Below are 7,396 nucleotides of genomic sequence, written 5' to 3'. Positions count from 1 at the left end.
GGTGGAGGTCCAGGGGGCCCATGAGATAGGAGGCCACGCCCTAGGGGGGCGCCCCCTGTCTCGTGGACAACCTGTGGGCCCCCTGGCATTAATTCTTTCGCCAAAAATTCTTATTAATTCCAAAAAGTGCCTCCGTGGACTTCCAGGACATTCCGAGAACTTTTCTTTTCTACACATAAAACAACATCATGGTAGTTCTGCTGAAAACAGCGTCAGTCTGGGTTAGTTTCATTCAAATCATGCAAGTTAGAGTCCAAAACAAGGGCAAAAGTGTTTGGAAAAGTAGATACGTTGGAGACGTATCACAGTGGTGCTACGCGTTGCACTCCTATCGGTGACACCATGCCTTCTCCCCACCGGACGGCTGTTGGTCTGCACCACAGAGAAGAGTGGAGGGCTTTCGATGGAGAATGACGAGGAGGGGTGCGCCTCCCCAACCGCCGATGTCGCAGACATTGAGGTCGCTGCCCGCGGGGAAAACAACATGCACGCCGCTCGTGGGGGAAACCACATGCCCAAGATCCCCGACGCAGCAGACGAGATTGAGGTCCTTTGCGCAGTGAAGCGCAACTTGGAGGAGCTGCAGGTGCAGACCATGCATCTCCCGCACACGACGATGCGCTAGGAGGCCACGTGCAGCAGCCTGCAGCCTCACCATCGCCGACACGTGAGGGGTAGCGATCCAAGTCAGAAGTTGTGTCAGCGATGGCGGAAACTTGATCTGCTGGATGGAGACGCCCTAGGACGGTGATGACGCTGGTGGGAACGAGGTTGTCGCAGTCTCGTCGTAGGGCATCCCATACAGGTATGAGATGACCGGCGCCGTAGTCGCCGCCGAGGGCGGCGGCAGGAGAGGAGGTGGCTCCTAGGGATGCGGCTAGGGCGCATAGGGCCCGACGAGGAAGGCCCTGATGCCCGCCACGGCCTGCCGTAATTCCAGGATTGCGGTTGTCATCTGCTCCGGGGTGAGGACGAGGGCGGACGGCGCGGGGCAGAGGGTGCAATCGCCCCTGAGGACACCAACACACCCACTGCCGGCGCGCCTGCCGTGTGGGGCAGCAACGCCGACAAAGACGCTGGTGGCGGCGGGTAGGTGTGCGACGACGGCAGGTGGGAAGAACTCGGTGGAGGACTGGACATGATCGAACCTAAGAAAGCTGATACCAAATTGGTATGAACCGGATCTCTACCAGGGCGTGGTCTTAGGTTGTAGGGGTGGAAGGAGATGGCATGGAGGAAGGAGTGGTCGCCAGCGCTGGGGCACCGTCGAGAGAGAGCAGGGCGGCTAGGGTTAGGTCTCTCGGTTCCCTAAGGAAGCCGAGCAAATATGATTGCTTCTTGCTTGATTAGATTGATACATCTCCTCTCCTTATATAGAGAGGTTTACTTGACTCCCAAGCAAGTGACCCTTATCTCTAATTAACCCTAAGACTAACGGGCTATACCGCCAGCCCAGGCCCATTAGGCCATTACGTACTCTAACACCAAACCTCACTTGGACATGCAGCTTGTCCTTGAGGTGAAACCTAACCAACTGATAACCATGACTCAACGCAACACAAACCTAACACCTAAAAACAAGCCTTTTACATCTCGGCTTGTTTTATTACTCTCAACCTGAAATGGACTGAAACGCTTTATTTTGGACCCCTAAACATAAAGTGGACACCATCTGCACGTTGGACGTGCACGTGTACAGCCACCTGATACCATGGACACCATCTGGACAAAAAGGAGTGCATGTGTATGGTCACCTGGAAGTGGTTGCAAGAGCGACCAGCAGAGGCGCCCTCGCGGCGGCCGATGGCGAAATGCAATGGTGATACGCGGTGCACTCCTATCGGTGACACCATGTCTTCTCCCCACTGGACGGCTGTTGGTCTGCACCACATAGAGAAGAATGGAGGGCTTTCGATGGAGAATGACGAGGAGGGGTGCGCCTCCCCAACCGCCGATGCCGCAGACGTTGAGGTCGCTTCTCACGGGGAAAACAACATGCCTGCCGCCCGTGGGGGAAACCACATGCCCAAGATCCTTGACGCAGCAGACGAGATCGCGGTCCTTTTGCAAAGTGAAGCGCAACTTGGAGGAGCTGCAGCTGCAGACCATGCATCAGCCTGCAGCCTCGCCGTTGCCGACACGTGAGGGGTAACGATCCAAGTCGGAAGCGGTGATGGTGATGATGGAAACTTGATCTGCTGGATGGGGACGCCCTGGGATGACGGTAGCGCTGATGGGTACGAGGTCGTCGCAGTCCCGTCATAGGGCATCCCATACTGGTATGAGATGACCGGCGTAGTAGTCGCGGCCGAGGGCGGCGGCGACGGAGGAGGTGGTTGCTGGGGATGCAGCTGGGGCGCATAGGGCCCGACGAGGAAGGCCCTGATGCCCGTCACGGCCTGCCATAATTCCAGGATTGCGGCTGTCATCTGCTTTGGGGTGAGGACGAGGGCGGACGGCGCCGGGGTAGAGGGTGCAATCGCCCCTGAGGACACCATCACACCCACTGCCGGCGCGCCTACCGCGTGGGGCAGCAGCGCCCATGAAGACGCTAGTGGCAGAGGGTAGGTGTGCGATGGTGGCAGGTGGGAAGAACTCGGTGGAGGGCTGGGCATGATCGAACCCAGGAAAGCTGATACCAAATTGGTATGAACCAGATCTCTACCAGGGTGTGGTCTTAGGTTGTAGGGGTGGAAGGAGGGATGGCATGGAGGAAGGCGTGGTCGCCGACGCTGGGGCACCATCGTTGCTTGCGCACGCGAGAGAGAGAGCAGGGTGGCTAGGGTTAGGTCTCCCGGCTCCCTAAGGAAGCCGAGCAAATATGATTGCTTCTTGCTTGATTAGATTGATACATCTCCTCTCCTTATATAAAGAGGTTTACTTGACTCCCAAGCAAGCGACCCTTATCTCTAATTAACCCTAAGACTAACAGGCTATACCGCCAGCCCAGGCCCATTAGGCCATTACGTACTCTAACAGTTTCCCCTCTTGGCCCATAAGGCCCACATCTTTCGTCGGGGGTGCCCGGAACCCCTTTCGGCGACCCGATAAGTACCCGGTAACCCTTGCAACACTTCCGGCATTCGAATACCATCGTCCTATATATCAATCTTTACCTCTCGACCATTTCGAGACTCCTCGTCATGTCCTTCATCTCATCCGGGACTCCGAACAACATTCGATCACCAAATCACATAACTCATATAATATTATATCATCATTGAATGTTAAGCGTGCGGACCCTATGGGTTCGAGAACTATGTAGACATGACCGAGACACCTCTCCGGCCAATAACCAATAGCGAAACCTGGATGCCCATATTGGCTCCTACATATTCTACGAAGATATTTATCGGTCGAACTGTTATGACAACATACATAATTCCTTTTGTCCATCGGTATGTTACTTGCCCGAGATTCGATTGTCGGTACCTCTATATCTAGTTCAATCTCGTTACCGGCAAGTCTCTTTACTCGTTCCGTAATACATCACCTCGTAACTAACTCCTTAGTCATTTGCTTGCAAGCTTATGATGTGTATTACCGAGAGGGCCCAGAGATATCTCTCCGATAGTCAGAGTGACAAATCCTAATCACGATCTATGCCAACTCAACAAACACCTTCGGAGATACCTGTAGAGCATCTTTATGATCACCCAGTTACGTTGTGATGTTTGATAGCACACAAGGTATTCCTCCGGTATCCGGGAGTTGCATAATCTCGTAGTCCAAGGAATGTGTATTTGACATGAAGAAAGCAATAGAAATAAAACTGAACGATCATTATACTAAGCTAACGGATGGGTCTTGTCCATTAGATCATTTTCCTAATGATGTGATCCCGTTATCAAATGACAACAAATGTCCATGGTTAGGAAACCTTAACCATCTTTGATCAACGAGCTAGTCCAGTAGAGGCTTACTAGGGACACGGTGTTTGTTTATGTATTCACACATGTATTTAAGTTTTCGATCAATACAATTCTAGCATGAATAATAAACATTTATCACAAATAAGGAAATACAAAATAACAACTTTATTATTGCCTCTAGGGCATATTTCCTTCACATGTAGCTGATGGTGGCACATCACCGCTACAAATTTACAACACAACATAAAATGAAAAGATCAATCATGATTGCAAATTTCATATCAAAGTTAACAACACCTTCCTCCCATGTACTTGAGAATGTGACGAACTACTCACAAGTCACATAGTACATAAGTATGTGTAGGGACATGGATCTAGATAGCAATCTCAACATATACATCTTACACCAATAAAACACAAGGCATCAACTACAAGATTACGTGACCCAGTCTACATCAATTGCACATGGGCTACAATGGAGGTGGAGACAAATATGTTGTAGAATGAAATGGTGTGAATGAAGATGCTTCCCATGTTCCCTTAGTGTTGGTGATGAGATAACGACGAATTCTCTCGGTCTGAGGCACCGAATCTGGCAAGAAATAAGGTTTGTCTGGTGACTACCGCTCCATTAAGAAAATACATGAAAAATTAGCAGTATCCTTGAAGACTTTGTGAGTGTGGGGTGTCCTCAAAAGGCAGTTATAGAGGAAGTAGGTGAGTCCATCATGGCCTGGCCACATGGGCTACATAGGTAGCTGCATGGTCCACCTGGGTTGCCGTGGTCCGTGGCTCCTTTTACCTTCAATATTTGCAATTTTTTTGTTGTATTCTTCTCCTACTCTTGGAATTTTCCCTTTCTTCATGTTATCCTTCAATAATCTAGTCGCAACAATGCTTGGGGTCTCTCTGGCACAATTATGTAAATGCAAGAAAACATAGACAAGGGGCGCATTTGACAGGCTGCATATACCTCAGCCAGGCCCGCACAGGAAGAAAATGGCCTGTTTGGTTAATGCATTCACTGTTGGGCCTGCATAACACAAAGATTAAAGCACCTCTGGAACTGCATCCAGAGGAACACTCAAATCGACCGTTTTTGTGAAGCCATGCCAGCGTGGTGCAATCCTAGGGACGTGGGTGTGGGCGGTTGCACGCGTGGGTGTGATCCCGAGACGTCGCGTTATTTCTAGACGCGGCATCATAAATTACCCTCACCTCCCTTCCTCACCGCTCTCTTCCCTCTTCCCCGCTCACACCGGCGGCGATGACAATGACGACCACCTGAGCTCTAGTGCGAGTCGATCCACAACAGTGGCGACAACCACCAGAGCGACTACAGACCTCCACCGGAGCGCATCGGCCATGGCGGTAAGACCTCATTCTCTCTATACATTTGCCGCTTTCGACTCAGGCCAGATTAATTAGAGCACGCGATTGAAGAGTCGAGGAGGGGATTGAACACATCGGGGGTGGAGGATTGCCATCAATTGATTCTGCATCGACGGCTGCTAGGGTTCATAGGTCATTTTTCGATTACATCAAGGCCGGGGATTGGGGTACAAACTTTCTTGTCTAGCCGCGACAACCCTGGAGTCGCATCGAGGGGGGGGGGGTGTAGCCATCTTATTTTCTTCCTCACCATCTTCGTCCTCATCGTCTTCGTCAAGAACAATGGGTCTTGCACGGTCACCTACCGCCGGCGCCCTGGGCAGCATCTGCACCTCGTTGTTGTCGGCCTCCGGCGACCCGAACGTGCTACTCTAGTACGCCACGACACTGGTCTTGAGGTGCCTTATACTGATTGTACTTGGCCCATCTTGCCCGCTATCCAGCGCCACCGGAGTCTACTAGATTCATGGCCTAGTGCGGGATGTCCACTAACATCGCGCCCTTTGCTGGCTACGGAATCAGTGTCTTAGGCTCATTCAACGTAGCCTTCTTCATCACAACATCGGCCTCCATGTGCATGTCATCAATGTTGCCGAAGTTCGAGCACACCAAGGTGTGCTCAAACTTCTTGGGGTCACCGAACGAGAACCCAAGGAAGAAGGCCCTCCATCCAATGCCCCAGGGGAAAGGGTTGGGGTGGAGTTGGAGTTCATGGTGAGGGAGAGGGGGTGAAACAGAGAGTTGGGTGGAAGAGGAGAGGTGGTGAAACAGAGGGGGTTTGAGTGCGCTGCTGGGTTAGTAGGGTAGGTTAATATAGGAGCGTTAGCCCGATATGAATGAATGCTGACCATTGAACTGCGTGCTATTCATTATGCAGATGGACAAGGGCAAGGAGGTCGTGCCACCATTGGAGTAGGGCAAGGAGGTCATGCCGCCATTGGTGGAAGTGCCGGTGCAGGCAAAACTATGGCCACTACCATCAAGAGTCAGGACCAGACCACTTCTGCAAGATTATCCTTGCTCCAAAGCTGGAGAGTCTGCCATTGCTTCTGGACTTCACGAAGCACTTCCCCGCCATCACTACAGAGTTCAAGCCCAGGACGAACACCCACTGTGCATGGAGGGTGACAGTGAGGGTGATCAACGACAGGGTCACCCCTGATCAGGGTTGGGCCACCTTCGCCGCTGTTCATCAGATCATGATCGGGTACATGCTAACGTTCAAGCTGCTGACCCCGACACCATGAAGGTGATCGTCTTCAACGACGAGGGCGTGGAGGTGGTCACCAAGTGCAAGGAGCACGACAACGCCTTCGCCGTCATCGCGTGAGCTCCTGTTGCCCGTTCCTTATTGGTCCTTGGTTTCAGACTTGTGTTTCATTTAAGACTTATCGTACTATGTTTGTTTAAAACTTGTGATGCGTGGTTAAGACTTGTGTTTGTGCTTAAGATTGTTCTGTTGCTCCAAGTTTAGTTCTTAGTAGTTCATGCGTGCCTTTGGTAACCTCACCACATCGTGAAGGAGGTTACCACACAACTGTCCTGGATGTCACCAAACAACCGGACTTGTGGTTCCCCTCAAACAAGTCGGCAACCAAACAACAAGCCTTGGGTTTGGGCACATGCATGATAGAGGGGATGCATGCAACCAAACAAGTGTGTGTGTTGGTTTTTAGCCTGCATATGCTCAGTCAGGCCCAACTGGGATGCAAAGTGGCAAAAAAGGTGCAGGTAACCAAACGCGCCCAAGATGTAGCAAAAATGTTTTGATACACAATGTTAATCGAGCCATTTATCTTCATAAAATTGTAATATAAAAATGCATGTATCACTTATTGCTAGGCGAATTAAAATTAGAACGACAATTTTAATGGGCGAGAACATAAGTATAACTTTTTTATGAAGAAGAAGAACATAAGTAACTTTTTTCGAGGGTGTAAAGCTTTATTCACACCATAACGTTGGACTAATATCGACAGTCAAATGGTCCAGAAATTATGAAGTATTGTGGCTCATATGGGTGAAAGGGCGTTGTGTATACATACTTCAATGATTTTTCTGTGTTATTTGACGAGTAACACAATATCGGCATTGCAACACAGTTGGTAATCCAAGATCTATTTAACCCTGTT

The sequence above is a fragment of the Triticum aestivum genome, chromosome 4B (genome assembly GCF_018294505.1).
Source record: "Triticum aestivum cultivar Chinese Spring chromosome 4B, IWGSC CS RefSeq v2.1, whole genome shotgun sequence".
NCBI lineage: Eukaryota > Viridiplantae > Streptophyta > Magnoliopsida > Poales > Poaceae > Triticum > Triticum aestivum.
This window is presented reverse-complemented; position numbering follows the sequence as displayed.